The sequence below is a fragment of the Triticum dicoccoides genome, chromosome 1A, assembly GCF_002162155.2.
Source record: "Triticum dicoccoides isolate Atlit2015 ecotype Zavitan chromosome 1A, WEW_v2.0, whole genome shotgun sequence".
NCBI lineage: Eukaryota > Viridiplantae > Streptophyta > Magnoliopsida > Poales > Poaceae > Triticum > Triticum dicoccoides.
In genome coordinates, this window is record NC_041380.1 from 291,802,254 (window position 1) to 291,820,236 (window position 17,983).

A 17,983-nucleotide genomic window follows, 5' to 3' on the forward strand; every position below is an offset into this window, starting at 1 on the left:
AAGTCAAAACGGTGAACATGATATACACCACGCACATCCCCAGAAAGAAGCGCAAACAAGCACTCAGGGACGTCTACACGGTAGAGCCAGTCGCCCCAAAGTTCAATCCATGGTCGTCATTTCTGATCACCTTCGATCGACAAGATCATCCGACTAGTATCCGCCACGGCGGTTCGGCCGCACTGGTCCTTGACCCAATCATCGACGGATTCCACCTAACACGAGTCCTGATGGATGATGGAAGCAGCCTCAACCTGCTGTACCAGGATACAGTATGGAAGATGGGCATTAATCCCTAACGAATCAAACCAACAAAGACTACCTTTAAAGGAGTCACACTAGGTGTAGAGGCCCGTTGTACGGGCTCAATCACGCTGGAGGTGGTCTTCGGTTCTCCGGACAACTTCCGAAGCAAAGAGTTAATCTTCGATATCGTCCCCTTCCGCAGCGGCTACCACGCACTGCTCGGACGAACCACGTTTGCTAGATTTAACGCAGTGCCACACTATGCTTATCTCAAGCTCAGGATGCCTAGTCCACGTGGCGTCATAACAGTCAATGGCAATACAGAACGCTCCCTCCGAACAGAGGAGCAAACCGGCGCCCTAGCAGCAGAAGTGCAGAGCGGCCTTCTCAAGCAGCATTATAATCCAGCTACCGAGCCCCTGGACACCATCAAGAGGGTCTGGACTACACTGCAACAGGACAGCACAGCTCGTCAAGAGCTCGACTAGCAATTCGGCCTCCATCCCAGCCCCAATGAGGTAGTGGCATTCGTACCACGCGTACACAATTACGCACTCAAAATTCCATGGACATCGACGGAGGCACGAGATAACCCGGGGTCTACAATTCGGCCAGACCGATCCCGGACACACATACTTTTACTTCTTTTTCTTGTTTCAGGCACCTGTTTCCGCGGGCCTGATGTCAAGTCCTTTAGAAGGACTGAAATACAATGGAGGCAAGCAACACAGGTGTGTAGGGTAACCTTTATACGTTCTTCTTGACGGTATTCATACTTATTTCTCAGGACCCGCACGCTGCACCCTATTGATTCTGACATGTTAAATGGCCGGATACTTCTCGCACCATCTGTACAAGATACACCTTGACGTATCCATCCAGTTATAATAAAAATGGTTCGTGGCCTAGTTTCTGTGGTTTTCGCTTCTTACTTTAGTTTTATTTCGATCGGCCTATTTGCTGCATCGACACTCTTTTACGTTCCATATTCGCCAGGGGCTACCTGTCGCCCCACAATACGACAGCACAGTCCGAACACTTCTTATATATAAGTTCAGCACCCCAAATTTAGCATTATATGCATTGGCTCCGAATCATGTCTTTGGTCAATAGTTGGGTTGCCCGGCTCCTGTGCTTGCTACCCTACGTCCCGCTCCATTGGCTAGGGTAGTAAAGGGAGAACTACTGCGATTGTGCCATGACTTTGACCAGACGAGCACCTCAGTGGAGAAAGCCGAAAACTGGCTGTCATGATGTGGCGAGAGCCGGTCAGCTACTCGAGGGTTACAAATCATTGGAGATTTTTTCCACGTTACGCGAGAGATCGGTACTTCCCGATCAGATGCTGACAGTACTCTGCCTTAAACCAGGGGCTGCGCCCATGCTTTATTATAAAACTCCTATGGCTAAGTGAGGGTGTTAAAGCCATAAAGTCGGATTGCCTTGTTCGTTGCGCTAAACAACTCCTTCAAGGACCATGTAATTGGATCAAGATTGTTTAGATTCCATCCCGAACACCTCCATACTATCTACGTGAGGGCAGAAGCCGACGACTGGCCAACCCTCAGATTACACACAACACGGCCGTACAGGAGGAAACAATTCAAATCATAATAAAATTACTTTACAAAAACAGGCTTTGTTCCCATAATACAAGACAAAGGCAACATGAATACATTTATTCAAATACAATGTCCTGCGAACATTGCGCTGCTACAAGTCGAGACCCTTCTACGACATCCTCGAAATATCGCTCGGGTGTGCGGTGCTCCTTACCCTCCGGCAGCCCGCTGGCGACTTCAACAGCGATCATCTTCGCCCACCACATCTTGCAGCGAGCGAAGGCCATACAGGCACCTTCAATACAGACGGAGCGCTTGATAACGTCCATCCGAGGACATGCGTTCACCATCCGCCTCACGAGTCCAAAGTAGCTGCTAGGCATAGCTTCGGCTGGCCACAGCCGGATTATCAAATCCTTAATGGCTAGTTCGGCCACCCTATGCAGCTCCACCAGCTGTTTCAGCTGATCGGTGAAGGACACGGGATGCTCTGGTGCCGCATACTGCGACCAGAAGAGCTTCTCCGAAGAACCCCTTCCTTCGGCTCGATAGAACTCCGCGGCATCTGATACACTGCATGGCAAATCCACAAAAGGCACTGGGGAACTCCGAACTCGGGTTAGTAAAGGGTACTGCTTCTCCGCATACTTGCTTTGCATCTTAAATGCCTTACCCGCCATGATCTTCTTGGCCTCCTGGATCTCCTGGAGGGCGGCCTGGGCCTCATTCTGTGCGGTCTCCATGCTCTGACGAGCCTTGGCGAGTTCGGTCCCTCGAACCGACGCATCATGCTCCAAGGCCTCGCATTTTTTCACCGTGTCATGGAGCTCCTGGTGGACTTTTTTAACCCGGGCCTTTAGCTTCTTACGGGCGGCTTGCTGCTGGACAACCTGCTCCTCGGCCTCGCCCAGGGCCTTCCTCAGGGCCTCGACCTCGGTCGCGGCTTCTGCACATATCACAATACCGCTGTCAATACACAGCGCTTCTCCTTTCCCGAACATATAGCAAGTCGTTCCTCACCTTGCTTCTCCTGGAGCCGAACCTTAACCTCGCCGAGCTCGTTCTCGGTCCGCTCCAGCCTCCGCTTCAGCTCGGAGACCTCGGCTGTATGCGAGGTCACGGCCAACGGGGACGCCTGCTTATCGATACATATTCAGTCAGCCTCTTATAATTAAGGATTGATCCCCTGTCCGGTTCTCCTCACCGAACACCGGACAACGTCTCAGGGGCTACGGACTATACGGGGTTTTTCTCTTTCTTACCTCGAAACATGTTAACAGGCTGCTGTAGGCTTCATTCGGTCCGCTCTTGGCGGACTAAACCTTCTCGATCACCGCACCCATAAGGATACGGTGCTCGTCCAAGACGGAGGCGCTTCGTAGCGCCCCCATCAGGTCATCTGGCGCTCCTGGATGGATAGGAGCCACCAGTGGAGGCGACACACCCCCCTCCTTCAAAGGGGGATGCTCACCCGACTCCGGAGCCATATGGATCTCCAGAATTGTATTCGGCTGAGGGCCGAACTAGATACGGCCCTCTTTTCCAGTCTCCATGGGGATTGGCTCCCCCATGTGTCCAGCAGTGGAGGTCCCGCCTTGTGGCACCTCCCGGACAACATCCTGGGCTCCTCCCTTCGGAGCGGTCCTCCGGGATAACACTTCGGTGTCGTCCCTGGCCCCGAGGGAGTAAGCAGGCGGTGGCGACATGCTCTCCATCTCCGATGGAGCCAACGAACCTCCAGATGAGGATCGCTGGATAAGGTCACGGGCTGGACTGCAATAGTGTGGATTAACCATGTTAGAATAATAAAAAGAAAGGGCTGGATGAGCACATAAATAAGCCATGTCACTTACGATGCGGCCTGGGGCCTAGTACGGGGGCGACGTTCCGGACTACTGTCAACGTCCCACACGGTGTTGACCGCTAGAGCGCCCATCCCCTTTTTGGGCGCTTTCGCCTCCAGATGTGCCGAGGCCACCCTCTTCTTCTTCTCCTCAGGAGGAGGGTTGTTTTCCTCCTCCTCCTCCTCTTCCTCGTCATTGTCCTTAGGGACAGAGGAATGGGCCTTGTCGTCTTTGGACGTCACGTCCGAAGTGCCCCTGCGATGGGGGCCACTCTTGGCCCCCTTGGCCTTCTTCTTGGCCTTCTTCTCCGGCGCCGTATATGGCGCCGGTACCAGCATCTTCGCCAGGCGCGGGATGACTGGTTCTTCAGGCAATGGAGCCGCACGCTGGATCCGCTTCGCCCTCTCCACCCAGTCCTGAGGAAGCAATACTAAGATCTCAGACATCATCCTCGAAACATTTAAGTTGGGAATACATCAAAAGTAACATACCTCGCTGGCGGGGTGTTTACTATTGTGACCACGGTCTGAGTCCGTGGCTGGTGGCTTCTCGTTGCCCTCAAGGAGCAACTTCCAGGCCCTTCATGAGAAGTCTCGAAGAGCCTTTTCAGGGTCTGGTGCTTCTTCGAATTGAACTCCCATAAAGGGTGGCTTCGGCGCTGGCATGAAAGAATCTGGTGGACTAACATCACCTGGATAACGTCAACAAGCTAGACGTCCTTGTCACCATGCTTTGAACGCGCGTCTGCAGCGCTATCAGCTCGTCAGGTGAACACCAGTCCGGACTCTTCTCGACCCAGGAGGTTAGTCGCATGGGAGCACTGGAGCGAAATTCGGCAGCTGCGGCCTAGGTGGTGCCGCGAGGTTCTGTGATGTAGAACCACTGCTTCTGCCATTCCTTTACTGTCTCCACAAAGGTGCCTTTGGGCCAGGAGACGTTTGATAGCTTGCTCACCATGGCCCCTCTGCACTGCACGTGCTGGCCATCCACCACCTTCGGCTTCACATTGAAGACTTTGAGCCACAACCCGAAGTGGGGATGGATGCGGAGGAAGGCCTCGCACACGACGATAAACGCCGAGATGTTGAGGAAGGAATTTGGGGATAGATCATGGAAATCTATCCCATAATAGTACATCAGCCCGCGTACGAAAGGGTGGAGTGGAAACCCTAGCCCGCGGAAGAAATGGGGTATGAATACTACCCTCTCTGTGGGCTCCGGTGTGGGGACGACTTGTCCCTCGACTGGCAGACGATGGGCGATCTCCTTCGCCAAATATCCGGCCGCCCGGAGCTTAGTAATGTCCTCCTCCTTGACGGAGGAGACCATCCACTTGCCCTGACCACCAGATCCGGACATGGTTGCTCGAGTGGAAAGGAGATGAGAATTTGGGCGCTGGAGCCTGAGATCAGAAAGGCGGAGACAGAGAGAGCGTGATGAGAGGAAGAGGGAATCCTTATCCCCTTATAAAGGCAGTACATATTAAACGCCTCCTCACTGGCCTTAGGATTCGCCTGTTCCCTAGGGCTGTATAAACGGCATGGTTGAGTTACCCATGCCCGCATTGATGAGAATCCCGCAATAAGGGGACACAATCTCTGTTTCGACAAGATGTGCCAATAGCAACCGCGTCTCAAAGCGTGTAATGGTAGAAGAAAAATGGTTCGAAATTATAACTGGACAGACGCGATGTCATGTTGGAAAAAGCTGTCAACAGATTAGATTCGTGCAAATAGTATATTCTCTCTGCGGTTGTGTATGGTGTGCGTAACAGGTCAGGATATGATCATTGCATCCAAAGACTATCTTGGAGTTCGGAGAAAGGGGAACCTGCCTTACAATGCCGAAGACAATCAGTGCGCCGGACTCCTCGTCATTGAAAGCCAGGTTCAGGGGCTACTGAGGGAGTCCTGGACTAAGGGGTCCTCAGGCGTCCGACATGTTATCCATGGGCTGGAATGATGGGCCGTGAAGACATGAAGGCTGAAGACTGCACCGTGTCTGGATTGGACTCTACTTGGCATGGAAGGCAAGCTTGGCGACCGAAGATTCCTTTTTATGTAACCGACTCCATGTAAACCCTAGATCCCCTCGGTGTCTATATAAACCGAAGGGGATAGTCTGGAAAGGACAGATAGATATACTCATTACCATACCCACATAGGCTAGACTTCTAGGGTTTAGCCATTACGATCTCGTGGTAGATCAACTCTTGCAATACTCATATTCATTAAGATCAATCAAGCAGGAAGTAGGGTATTACCTCCATAGAGAGGGCCCGAACCTGGGTACACATCATGTTCCCCGTCTCCTGTTACCATCAATCCTAGACGCACAGTTCGGGACCCCCTACCCGAGATCCACCGGTTTTGACACCGACACCCTACCCCACAGAGGAAGTGGGAGATGAATATGAACCTCTCGCCGGATCTGGGAGTAGGAATAACCTGTCCTTTAGCAGGGAGCCTATGGGGGATTTCCGCGGTCAGGTATCTAGCCGCCCGAAGCTTCGCGATATCCTCCTCTATGACAAAGGAGGCCACCCACTGGCCTTGAGGGCTGAGTCCAGACATGACTGGGAGGCTCAAAATAGTTAAGTTGAAACCTGGGTGCTAGAACTCGAGGTTGGAAAGATTGAGGAAGAGGAAGGCGTGGAGGAGAAAGATGGGCATGTGCCCCTTTATAAAGGCAATGAATACAAACGCCTCCTCATAGGCCTTAAAGCCTGCCTATTCCCAAGGGATTATGCCAACGGAATAGTTGGGTTATCCACGCCCATATTGATGAGAATCCCGTAATGAGGGGACATGATCTCTGCTTCGACAAGACGTGCCAATAAAACCGCATCTTTAAACGTGAAGCAGGAGGCTGAAAAAGGTTTGAAATAATGACCGGGCTGTGACATGATGTCACGCCATAAAAAGTTGTAAGTGGATTAGACTCATGAAATATTAAGCTCTCTACGGATATATGTGGTGCTTGTTTTGCAGAGCCGGACACGTTCTTTGTGTTTGAAAGCTGTTTTGAAGTATTCGTAGGAGGAACCTGCCTTGCAATGTCGAAGACAATCTGCATGCCGGACACCTCGTCATTGAAGCTTGGTTCAGGGGCTACTGAGGGAGTCCTGGACTAAGATGTCCTCGGGCGTCTGGCCTGTTGGACATGGGCCGAACTACTGGCCATGAAGATACAAGACTAAAGATTCTCTCACCCGTGTCCGGATGGGACTCTCCTTGGCGTGGATGGCAAGCTTGGCGTTCAGATACGAAGATTCCTTTCTCTGTAACCAATTTTGTACAACCCTAGTCCCCTCTGGTGTCTATATAAACCGGAGGGTTTAGTCCGTAGTGGCAATCACAATCATAATCATATAGGCTAGACTTCTAGGGTTTTAGCCATTACGATCTCGTGGTAGATCAACTCTTGTAACGCCCATACTCATCAATATTAATCAAGCAGGATGTAGGGTATTACCTCCATCAAGAGGGCCCAAACCTGGGTAAAACTTCGTGTCCATTGTCTCCTATTACCATCAACCTCAAACGCACAGTTCGGGACCCCCTACCCGAGATCCGCCGGTTTTTACACCGACAACTACCACACTCGTGCAATGACAAGTGAATAAACGCTCATCTTGAGAATGACATCTAGAATGGAAAATATTGGCCACCCCCTACTGATTCATGAGCGGTACGGGAACACAAAAAGGAAATTCATTTTGAAAATTAGAGTTGGCACATACAAATTTATTTAGAACGACACGGAAATACCGCATATAGGTAGCTAGGTATGGTGGACTCATATGGCAAAACTGGGTTTACGGATTTTGGATGCACAAGTAGTATTTCTATTTAGTACAAGTGGAGGCTAGCAAATAGATTGAGAAGCAACCAACAAAGACATGAAAATTCTCATAAACGAGCATTAAGCATAACTAACACCGAATAATGCACAACAAGTAGGATGAAATTTCATTGCATAACTATTGACTTTCGTGCTTGCATAGGGAATCACAAACCTTAACACCAATATTCTTACTAAAGCATAATTACTCACCAACATGACTCACATATTACTATCATCATACCTCAAAACTATTATGATGAAGACATCAATATCATTGTGACACCCACAGCCCCTGCTGCTATACATACTGGACCAATTACTAGAGCTCGCGCACACTAATTGAAATACCAGGTACTTTCGTTTCTTGGTAACGATTATAATGTTCATGAGAATATGATGCTGCCTAAATTGGATACATTTGTTTTGCTTACAAATGAAGGGCCTAGCTTGGACAAGAAAGATGAACCTTGGAGCAGGTTCAAGCATGGAGATGATGGCATGCGCAAGGGGAACAAGAACGGAGTTACAAGTGATGATTCCAGGACTTTGAAGACACCATAATGAGTGCATGAAGTCTTGGACCAAATATACATGATGCCACATGATAAATTTCGTCCAGAGGCTATTCTAGGTGCCGCGTCACCTTATTTTTGGGCCAGGCCCATGTAATTTCGAAATACTTGATTATAGGCTGTTTTTAGAGTCCGTATGTGTGGGGAAACAACAGTTAGGGTTGGTTTGAGACCCCTCCTCTAAGGGCCACGAAATTCCCCCCTCTCCTCCATATATACAGCCCTTAGGGCATTGTTTAGAGTTTGGGTTTTTTTATATTAAAAGTTTGCCATAGCTGCATCTTCGCGTACTTCGTTTGTGTTCAACGACCAGACAAAGGCGTCACAGAACCCTACCTTCATTAATAAAGCTTTCCTCTTATATTCGCAATATCCAGATTGCAATCTCAGTTTCTTGCTTGTTCTTCGTTTTCTCACAGGAAACAGACCCTCGTGGTCAGGTTGATCGTGCTCCCGTGTGGCCAATAACCCCTCGGAAGTTGGTTTAGCGATTGCTAAGGCACGACGTCTCGCACGTTCGTAGTCGGATCGTCAAGGTCGACTCCCACAGAAAACGATAGCCACCATCTCATTGAAACATCGGGACACCTTCACCTCTATCAAGTGGTATCTAATTTCCAGGTTCCTCGGTGAGATTTTACAGTTTTTTCTAGTTTAGATGGAGTCTGTTCTTCATACCTACAGTCCACGAAAAAGCCAAAAAAATAGGGTTAGTTCATCATATCCGAACCAATCTGAGCCTTTGCATAATATTTTTAGGGTTTTGCATTGTTGAATTTACGGTTGCTCGTCGTGTCTAGTTGCTAGTCTTAGTGTCTAGTCCTTTAGAGTTTCGAGTTCTGTTCACAAGTTGTCACGCCGCCGCATCATCATCGTCACCGCTGCCATATACCACCATCATCATCACCACTACCATATGCCACATATCCACCACCATCATGATAATTCGAGTCCACCTCCATCACAGTTTCGCCACCAGTCCGTGTTCCACTGCCCTACATATATCCGCCACCCGTCCGAGTTTCCACTAGTTTCTTCTCCGCCACCAGTCCTAGTCCGAGTCCAGTATTTGTGTCTTTGTTTTTGATTTCCAGATCACGCCATACTCTGAGTCGTGACAGAGTAGGACTCCCCAATTTCCGTGCCATCCGCAGTAGAAAAATAGTTTCCAGTTTAAAAAAACTAAGTCTGGAAAATTCTGTCTAGGCAGTTTTTAGACCATTTGTAGTCTTTTTGAAAAAAAATGTTGCAGAGCAAAAAACGAGGAAAACAAGTGCAAGAAAGAGAAAAAAAATCAGAGTGTGCTCCTCCCTTGTTTACGTGCAGCGCCGTGATTTTGTTAGTGTTCTAGGCTCGCGTATCTAGCACGGTCTAGCTTAGGACTAGCACAGTACCGTTGTTGAGCATTTATTCAACTTTGCATCTCTGAATTGATTCTTGCTGACTCTTTTTGCCACCATATTATAAGCCTTCCTAGCTCCACATACATCTACGTCGTGCGTTTGACTCTCCCTGGTAATCGCTCTATGTAGAGTCAGCAAGCCGACGAGATTGACTGGGACTGTGCTAGTCCTAAGCCAGACGTAGATGTATGTGGTCCTGCCATGGTTAGCAGCAATTCCAATCTAGTAGTTTGTAGGATCATATTCTTGTGTGTTTCTATTGTTGCTAACCATGGCAGGACCACAAGCCGACGAGATTGACTGGGAGAACATGATGAAGAAGGAGCTTCATGATAAATTTCAGCGAATGTCGAGTCAACAGATAGAAGACTTCATGGCCACTTTCGGAAAGGCACTGGAGAGGATTGATGACATTGAGAAGACAATTGACACAAAGTTGGACGCCAAGTTCGATGAAGTACTCACGCATCTTCCACAACCACCACCCGCTACACCTGTCACACCTCTATATCAACACCACCACCAACAACAACATCGCCTTCCAAATGAAGTGGGACAAGCATTGCGCGTTCCCCTTGAGCTTGGTTAAAATTCGGGTGCCGCTATACCTACTGTTGATGCTTCCGTAGCTCCTTCTGCTACTGTATAGGTGGAGGACCATTACGAGGATGAGGTTTATCAAAATCAGAACTACGTGCAACCACCAACACCACCACCACCAGGTCATCCTCATGCATATCATCGCAATGGTAGAGCTGCACCACCACTTGAGGTACGAGATCATGACCATCTTCCTAAACTAAAATTAAATATTCCACCCTTTGAGGGTAGATATGTCCCTGATATATATCTTACTTGAGAGTTAGAAACTGAACAACGTTTTACATGTTTACAATATCCTGAGGAGAGACGTGTTCCTGCTGCTGTTTGTGCTTTCACTAGTATTGCATGTGTTTGGTGGTCTGAACATTGTAGATTATATCCTATTCCAGCTACTTGGGCTGCTTTGAAAACTACTATGCGTACTCGTTGGGTTCCACCATATTATCAATGTGAATTACTTCAAAAATTGCAGTGTTTAAGACAAGGAAAAAATTATGTAGAAGAATATTATCAGGAATTACAAACTGGCATGATTAGATGTGGTATTGTTGAGGATAATGAAGCTATGCTTGCACGTTTTATGGGTGGATTAAATAAAGAGATTCAGACCATTCTAGAGTATAAGGAATATAATAATATCACTCGTTTATTCCATCTTGCTTGCAAAGCTGAACGTAAAGTGCAGGATCGACAGGCATTGGCGCGAACTAACTTTTCTGTAGGTCGACCTTCATCATGGACACTGCGTGCATCCTCTGCTTCCACATGTTCTGCTGCACCGACACCTCCGTCGGTTGCCACCTCAAACCGTGATACAAGAAAGCAAGCACAACCACCACTATCTGCCAAGAGCACACCTTCTGGGCCTGCACAGAGCTCTTCTTCATCCATGGCATCAACAGGGCAAACACATGACATTATTTGTTGTCATTGCAAGGGTGGAGGTCATTATGCGAGAGAATTCCCATCTAAGCGTGTGATGATTGCTACTGAGGATGGTGGGTATGAGTCCGCTAGTGACTATGATGAGGAGACTTTGGCTCTTATTACAAGTGAAGAACATGGTGGAGATGATTCTGATCATGAGACGCAATACATGGCTCCTGAAGACGCTGACAGGTATGAATGTTTAGTTGCTCAACGTGTTTTCAGTGTGCAGGTCACACAAGCTGAGCAAAATCAGAGGCATAATTTGTTCCATACAAAGGGAGTTGTGAAGGAACATTTTGTTTGCATCATCATATATGGAGGCAGTTGCAACAACTTGGCTAGCATGGAGATCATGGAGAAGCTATCTCTCACCACAAGACCACATCCACATCCGTACTACATCCAATGGTTCAACAAGAGTGGCAAGGTTAAGGTAAGACGTGATACGTCTCCAACGTATCTATAATTTTTTTATTGTTCCATGCTATTATATTATCTGTTTTGGATGTTTATGGGCTTTATTATGCACTTTTATATTATTTTTGGGACTAACCTATTAACCCAGAGCCCAGTGCCAGTTTCTATTTTTCCCTTGTTTCAGTGTTTCACAGAAAAGGAATATCAAACGGAGTCCAAACGAAATGAAACCTTCGGGAGCATGATTTTTGGAACGAACGTGATCCAGGAGACTCGGAGTTGTAGTCAAGGAAGCTTTGAGGTGGCCACGAGGTAGGGAGGCGCGCCTGCCCCCCTAGGCGCACCCCCACCCTCGTGGGCCCCTCGTGGCTCCCCTGACCGACTTTTTTGCCTATATATATCAATATACCCTAAAAACATCGTGGAGCAGAATAGATCGGGAGTTCCGCCGCCATAAGCCTCCGTAGCCACCAAAAACCAATCTAGACCCGTTCCGGCACCCTGCTGGAGGGGGGAATCCCTCTCCGGTGGCCATCTTCATCATCCCGGTGCTCTCCATGACGAGGAGGGAGTAGTTCACCCTCGGGGCTGAGGGTATGTACTAGTAGCTATGTGTTTGATCTCTCTCTCTCTCTCTCTCTCTCTCTCTCTCTCTCTCTCTCTCTCGTGTTCTTCAGGTGGTACGATCTTGATGTATCGCGAGCTTTGCTATTATAGCTGGATCTTATGATGTTTCTCCCCCTCTACTCTCTTGTAATGGATTGAGTTTTCCCTTTGAAGTTACCTTATCGGATTGAGTCTTTAAGGATTTGATAACACTTGATGTATCTCTTGCATGTGCTTATCTGTGGTGATAATGGGATATCACGTGATCCAGTTGATGTATGTTTTGGTGATCAACTTGCGAGTTCCGTGACCTCGTGAACTTATGCATAGGGGCTGGCACACATTTTCGTCTTGACTCTCTGGTAGAAACTTTGGGGCACTCTTTGAAGTTCTTTGTGTTGGTTGAATAGATGAATCTGAGATTGTGTGATGCATATCATATAATCATACCCATGGATATTTGAGGTGACATTGGACTATCTAGGTGACATTAGGGTTTTGGTTGATTTGTGTCTTAAGGTGTTATTCTAGTACGAACTCTATGATAGATTACGGAAAGAATAGCTTCGTGTTATTTTACTACAGACTCTTGAATAGATCGATCAGAAAGGATAACTTTGAGGTGGTTTCGTACCCTACCATAATCTCTTCGTTTGTTCTTTGCTATTAGTGACTTTGGAGTGACTCTTTGTTGCATGTTGAGGGATAGTTATATGATCCAATTATGTTAATATTGTTGAAAGTATGAACCCTAGGCCTTGTTTCAACGCATTGCAATACCGTTTGTGCTCACTTTTATCATTGGTTACCTTGCTCCCAATCCTACTCATGCAATCTTTGAGGGTGTAACTAATGAATAAAAACTAGGTAATAAAGGGTACAATCAAAGTGTAACTTGCCTTGCTGATGATCGATAAACCCTAGAGATTCGTAGTAACAAGCTTCGCACTCCGGAAAATCTATCGTAGACAAACAATAGCATACATAAGCACTCAAGCATAAGATTCAAAGAAAAGATCTCGGAAAACTTCAAAAATAGGCAAATAACTCTTGCAAACAGGAAACAATTTTCAACAGTATTAAAATCATATAGATTAGTTCTTAACAGAAAGTTTAGATCAAGAGCTTCGATTTGCAAAAAGAATCAACTAAATCGGAGTTACGAAACTCAAGTTATGAGCAAAAGAAATTCAAATTCAAATCTGTTTGAAACCAAATTTTAAACTTTCAAAAATATGTTTAAGTTGGTTATTTGGACAAAGGGGATCCTAACGAAGAAATTGGCGTTGGTTTCATTGGATTTGGCTAAGCGAGCAAAAAGTTATGAGGGTTTAAAGACTAGGGGTAATTTGCAAAGAAAAAATATTCACGGATGGGTCCCTGGCCGAAAATAAAAAAGAAAAAAAAATCTATCGGACAAACGTCCGCTACGAAAACCTAACGAATGAAAACATTTGCTAAAACTACCTAATCAGAAAACATTCGTTAAATAACTAAACTAGTAAAAAACGGATTTAAACGAAAATCAGACCCTAAAAGAAAACCGGACCGGACCGGGTGGCGGTTTTACCGGTTCGGGCGGTTCGATGTCGGTGGCGGCGGCTCTCTGGCGATGGCGACGAGGCGGCGATGGCTGCTGCGGCGCGGGGCGGCAAGGCTACGCGGCGCGACAGTGGTGGCTTGTGGCTGCTGTTGGGGAGAGAGGGGGTCCGGAGGCGGGTATTTAAAGAAGGGGAGGGGTGCGACGGCTTGGGGAAGGGGCGAACAGAGGTGGCGGTGAGGCGGCGGCCGGCTCGGACATGACGGCGGCGGCGAGACCGCTCGGGACTCTGTCCCGAGCTCGGAGATGGAGGCGGCGCGCACTTGGGCTGGGCGCGGCCCAGTTCGGTCGGCCCGAAACTATTTTTTAAACAATTTTTCCAGAGAGACGAAAAATATGAAAAACATAAAAAAACATTTTTAAAATTTTCAGAAAATTCACATAATTCCTCCTAATATTTGGACTAATGTGAACATTTTTTGGGTCCTAAATGCCTAAAAATAAAAACAATCATTTTTGTACTAATAAAAATAATTAAACACGCAAATAAAATCAAATAAGTATATTTTTATTCAAAATTAAATTTCCAACATTTCTTTGCCGTTTTTTAGGAAGTCATGTTATCTTCTCTCATTATTTTATTTATTTAAAAATATTGGAAATATTTTGAATAAATCACTTTGATCCAATTTGCCAATTTTGAAACTTGAAAAATGGATTTTTGAGAAACCTCCAACTCTCTCAATTTGTCCTTGAGTTGCTTAAGGTTTCTAGGATCAAAACTCAAATAAAACAAATTTCAAAAAATTCACAAATGATGAATGCATATGAATGATCTAAATAACATGCAAATTGAAAATTGGGATGTTACAAACTTACCCCCTTAGGATGAATCTCGTCCTCGAGATTCGCGTTGGCTACCAAAAAGGTGTGGGTGGTCCTTTCGGAGGTCTTCTTCTTGTTCCCAGGTGGCTTCCTCCTCGGTATGGTGACTCCACTGAACTTGCAAAACCTGATGACCTTGTTGCGAGTAACTCAGTTGGCGAACTCAAGAATCTTGACGGGTTTCTCCTCATAAGTTAGGCGACTCTCCAACTAAATTGCTTCGAGGGGCATTGTATCTCTCAGAGAAATATCGGCCATATCTGCATGGAACTTCTTCAATTGGGAAACGTAAAACACATCGTGAACTCCTGACAAACCTTCGGGTAATTCCAACTTGTAGGCAACTTCACCCATACGTTCCAAGACTCTGTATGGTCCCACAAATCGTGGCACTAACTTCCCTTTGACTCCAAATCGTTTAACTCCTCGAAGTGGTGACACACGAAGATATGCTCTATCTCCAACTTAATAGCTTACCTCCTTGCGTTTAGTATCGGCATAACTCTTCTGCCTGGACTGGGCTATCTTGAGTCTATCACGGATCAACTTTACCTTCTCCTCAGACTCTCTGATTAAATCTGGTCCGAACAATTGTCGGTCTCCTATTTCATCCCACATCAATGGTGTCCTGCACCTCCTTCCATACAAAGTTTCGAAAGGGGACACCTTCAAACTAGCTTGGTAGCTGTTGTTATATGAGAACTCTGCCTAAGGCAAATTATCATCCCAACTAGATCATAATCTAGCGCACAAGCTCTCAACATGTCCTCCAGAATCTAATTGACTCTCTCGGTCTACCCATCTGTCTGCGGATGAAAGGCTATACTGAACTCTAGCCTCGTACCCAAAGTTTGGTGTAACTAATTCCAAAACTTCGAAGTAAACTGTGTTCCTCTATCTGATACGATCATGGTCATATATATCTTGGCCAACTTAGCACTCGTATAAGTGGTTTTCACGGGGATAAAGTGAGCCACCTTGGTTAAGCGATCAACTACAACCCAGATGGAGTCATATCCTGAACGAGTACTGGGTAATCCGGTGATGAAATCCATGCCAAGCTTATCCCACTTCCATTCGGGTATCGACAAAGGCTGAAGTAATCCTGCTGGTTTCTGATGCTTTGTCGTAACTCTCCGACATACGTCGCATACTGCTACATACTCAGCTATATCCTTCTTCATGAATGTCCACTAGAAACGTTCCTTCAAACCCGAATACATCTTGGTGTTGCCTGGGCGAATCAAGTAAGGCGAATCATGAGCCTCCTAAAGTATTAACTTCCTGATCTCTAGGTCATTGTGCACATAGATGCGATCCTCAAACCATAAAGTTCCATGTTCATCCTCACGAAAACCTTTGGCCTTTCCTTTACTCATATTTTCTTTTATCTCTAAAATTTCCTTATCAATCTTCTGGGCTTCTTGGATCTTTCCCAACAAAGTGGATTGAATTTCCAACGCTGCAACAAAACCTCTCGGAACTATCTCCAAGTGAAGTTCTTGGAGATCATCGGATAACTGCTGAGGTAATCCTCCGATTATGAGAGTATTGGCATAACTCTTGCGGCTCAAAGCATTTGCCACAACATTGGCCTTTCCTGGGTGATAATGCAGTTTCATGTCATAATCCTTTATGAGCTCCAACCATCTCCTCTGCCTGAGGTGCAACTCCTTCTGCGTTAAAATGTACTTCAAAGTCTTATGATCCGTGTAAACATCACAACGGTTTTCGATAAGAAAATGTCTCCAGGTCTTGAGCGCATGCACTACGACCGCTAATTCCAAATCATGCGTGGCATAACTCAACTCATGAGGTCGAAGCTGACGTGAGGCATAAGAAACAACTCTTCCTTCTTGCATAAGAACGCCTCCAAGCCTCTGTCGAGAAGCGTCGCAATATACTTGGGAATCCTTGCATATATTCGGAAGAATTAGCACTGGGGCTCTAACCAAATGTTTCTTCAACTCCTGAAAACTGGCCTCACAATCCTCGGTCCATTTAAACTCGGTGTCCTTCTTCAATAACTCAGTCATGGGCTTCGCGATCTTAGAAAAATTCTCAATAAACCTTCGGTAATATCCTTCGAGTCCAAGGAAACTGTGTATCTCTCCCACTAAGGTGGGTGCCATCCATTCAGTGACAGATTGAACCTTGGAGGGGTCTACTGCTATACCTTCTCCTGATATAACATGTCCGAGGAATCTGACTTCCTTCAATCAAAACTCACATTTGCTGAACTTGGCATATAGCTGATGTTCCCTGAGCTTCTCGAGAACCAAGCGCAAATGTTCCTTGTGTTCTTCTTCATTCTTCGAGTACACCAATATATCATCAATGAACACCACAACAAACTTATCCAAGAACTCCACGAACACCTTATTCATCATACTCATGAAGTAGGTTGGGGCGTTAGTCAAACCAAAAGACATGACCATGTACGCATATAGCCCATACCTTGTGGTAAACTTGTCTCAGGTATATCCTGTTCTCGGATCTTCAGCTGGTGATATCCTGATCGAAGATTGATCTTGGATAAAACTTTAGCTCCCTGCAGTTGGTCAAACAAATCATTGATCATCGGTAGAGGATATTTGTTCTTGATCGTCACCTCATTCAATGCACGATAATCAACAACCATTCTCAAGGATCCATCCTTCTTCTCAACTAGAAGCACTGGGGCTCCCCATGGTGATGAACTTGGTTGAATATAACCTTTCTCCAATAACTCCTTAATCTACTTCTTAAATTCCTCTAGATCTTGCGGGCATCCGATACGGTGTCTTGGATATTAGTCCGGTGCTTGGCAACAACTCAATCAAAAACTATATGTCTCGGTCTGGTGGCATGCCTGGTAATTCCTCCGAGAATACATCAGGATAATCCTTCACAACTGGCACTTCCTCCTGAACAACTCCCGAGAGTGAATTTAGTTGAGTCCTCCTTGGCGCATGCCTAGACACATACTTGATCCGTTTTCCCTCTAGGGTGGTGAGAAGAATTGACTTACTAGCACAATTGATGTTTCCCCCATACTTCGAGTATGTGTCTCGGAGGAATAAGATCCGTGGGAAAAACTTGCCTACCTATGGTCAATGGTAATTGAAAACACCCTCGGCTAGCCAAATACTCTGCTCCTGGCGAGCTTACTAACATATGTGTCTTAAGGGCTACGGTTGGCAACTTAAACTTATCCACAAATCCCCTTCATATGTATGAATGCGATGCACCAGTGTCAAAAAGAACAAGGGTTGTAAATGACTTAATAAAAACTTACCAATAACCGCGTCAGGTTGCTCGTCAATTTCCTCCATGTTGACATGATTCACCTTTCCCCTGGTGAAAGGGTTGGGCTTCTTTCCAGAGCTTCCATTGACATTACCATTCTTTGCCTCAGGACAGTCATTGGCGTAGTGTCCGGTCTTCCTGTACTTGAAACAAGTAACATGACTCAGATCCTTCTTGGCAGGGGTTGCTGGGTTGGAACGACTCTGACTGTTGTTTCCTCCACTCCCATTTCCATTCTTAG